This window comes from Nanorana parkeri, unplaced genomic scaffold (assembly GCF_000935625.1).
Source record: "Nanorana parkeri isolate BGI_ZX_2015 unplaced genomic scaffold, ASM93562v1 scaffold6, whole genome shotgun sequence".
NCBI classification, from domain to species: Eukaryota; Metazoa; Chordata; class Amphibia; order Anura; family Dicroglossidae; genus Nanorana; species Nanorana parkeri.
In genome coordinates, this window is record NW_017306274.1 from 1333037 (window position 1) to 1335524 (window position 2488).

Sequence of the window (2488 nt, forward strand, 5' to 3'; positions counted from 1 at the left end):
TTTAACATGTTGGCAGCCTCTCCTCTGAATCCACTAAGATCCAGCAGGAGGTCAGCCTGTGAATACTTGGTAGCAGTGCGCCCCCTATCTGCCTCAGGGAGGCACTGCCTGCATCTCCTCCAGCATCAGCAGCAGCAGCTGTGCTGTCTGAAGCATCCTTTCTGTGACTCTGCATCCTTGTCCATTGGGGAGCCCCCCCAAAAAAAACAAATCCTGGGAGAGAAAGAGGGGACCCCACGTAGGAAGCAGGCAGAAGCCTTGTGCAGTTCAATAATCATACAGCGCTGACTGCTAACTTTGCAGAAAGGAGGGAAGCTGCGACTGCAAGCCACTGTATTCCTGAAATAGAACAAATAAAAGCAGGCTTGCCAGCAGACTGGACCTGGAAGGATGCTAGCCCCAGCTCCTGTCGTCCCCTGCAAATCTTGGAGTCTCTCCTCTCTCGCAGACACCAATGCAATCCTGGTCTATCTTCAGACTGCATGGCAGAGCTGAAAGGTGAGCAATCTCTTCTGTCTGCTGCTGATACACTTCTAAGGGTAACATAACCCCCTCCCTTCCCTTCCCAATCCTACAGCCTCTGTCTGTCCTTATCCTTGGCTCCATCCGGCTGCAGAAAACCTCTCCTTCAAGCCCCCCGATTCAGTGCAGCAGGCTAGGGGAGGGGGGGTGCCCAAATGAAGTCATAGCCTTTGCAATATGACAAGGGGACCCCTTTCCAACTTCATCATCCTACTGCTGCGAGACCAGGACCCAATTATCACCTGTATTAATCGTACAGGTAGGTTAAGATTTGCTTGCCGAGCAGAACTTTATCCTGTTTATGCAGGCTGTGCAGAAATTGCCTAATTTCGCAACCTATAGGAGGGCATTGGCGACATCTGCACACCACGGGGAAAAAAAACCCTTAACACCCCCCCCAAAAAAAAATCACGTAGGAGTTACTGCCGCAAGGAAGAAGGCAGCTTTTGTGTAGGAGACGTACTTAGCAGCTCTGCAATTGCATAATTCAGCTAGAATGTAAAGAGAGAGGAGGTATTCCAGCTTATTTATGTGGCATCTCATTATTTATTTTTTTAAGGGGGGCTCCTGTTTTCGGAAGCGCCCCTTTCCTCCCCCCTTGCTGAAGGGTTAAGGCCAGCGAGCCAAGGATTTTAACTGCCTATTTTTGTTTAAGAGCAATCACTTTTAAAATGATGTGCACTTGCTTGCCTTGCTTGCATGGTACGAGCCTGTGATGTGCTTTTGTTGCCTCCTGACAAAGCCATTAGTTGGGTTCGAGGACTCGAAAAGAAAGGCTTTTTTTTCTTCTTTTAATTCCCCTATTGTTGCCACAAATGCGCTCAACCCCTGTGCATTGATTAAGGAGCCCCATGCCATCTAAAGGCTTGCTGCAAGCATAATAGTCTCCATATCACCCCCTTCTATTAAAAAAAGGGAGAGAGGGGTTGTGGATTGACCTGTATTATACCATCTTCAGATCAAGTAGTGGATGGTGGGGATCTTGTTAAAGTCTGGCCCCTCAGGGGTTAAACATACGTGCCCTCTCAATCCCTCCCCTCCTCCTTCTCCCAGTGAAGTGGGGGACAGAGAAGACACATGAACTGGGCACAGATGAGCATTTTTGTTCTCGTTTCCTTTTTTTTGGTTCATAAACCAGAGGCGGCTGTTTTAGGCTCACTTTGGCTATTTAAAAGCAGCCCCCATGACTTGTAGATCATCGGTTGGGGGGGGTCTGCCTGTTCCAAAACATGCCGTTTTCTGCTTTCTCCAAGCCGGATGAAATCTTTCAGAGTCTCGTTTCTTTAGGTTGATCGTTCCTTGTGGATTTATATTTTTTGGCATTGCAAAAAAAAAAATTACTTTGGTTTGATTTTCAGATCTGCCCATTTTGTCGCCCGGGACCCAGGCAGGAGAAGGTGTAGAAGGGTATTTCGGATAAGCCAAAAAATCACCTCTTCTTGCATCTCCTATAAGAGGAAAGATCCCGGTCCAAAAAAAAAAAAAAACCAGCGAGAGATCGACCGATTTACTGATGTGGAGTGACATGAAGCCCGCTTGTTGACTCAGTAGGTCTTCTGTACTGCAAGGCTCAATCTTGAAATGGGTTTTTCGATGGTGCACCTTGTCCTTCTGGCTTTTGGATACCCATAAGAAAACAAAAAATTCTAGGCAGAAAATTTTGGAGATTTAAGATTGGGTTCTGGGATCCCAAGCTGATCTAGAAGGAGATCCTTACCAACCTCAATGTGGATGTTATAACTTTTTTCTTAAAAAAAAAAAAAAAAAGGGGGGATCGCATTGGGGGTGATCTGCATTTCGTAGGGGGAAATATTACCTGAGAAGTCTCCATCTGCACCTCCTGCATTTTCTCCACTTTGACCATGGGATTGAAATTCTCCTAGTTGGCTGCTGGAATTCGCCTCTGAAATTCGCCTGATTGCTCCTTTTTTGTTTTTGTTTTTGCCATAAACTGATATGTATGAGA

General features: G+C 46.5%; 1 long non-coding RNA gene across 1 annotated transcript; it reads left to right on the plus strand.

Annotated features, from left to right (window-relative positions):
- The first annotated feature begins 283 nt into the window (after positions 1–283).
- Positions 284–2277, plus strand: LOC108784484. The gene is made up of 2 exons (XR_001941072.1): positions 284–498; positions 1881–2277. It is a non-coding gene; the product is annotated as an uncharacterized LOC108784484 (long non-coding RNA).
- Positions 2278–2488: the final 211 nt, after the last annotated feature.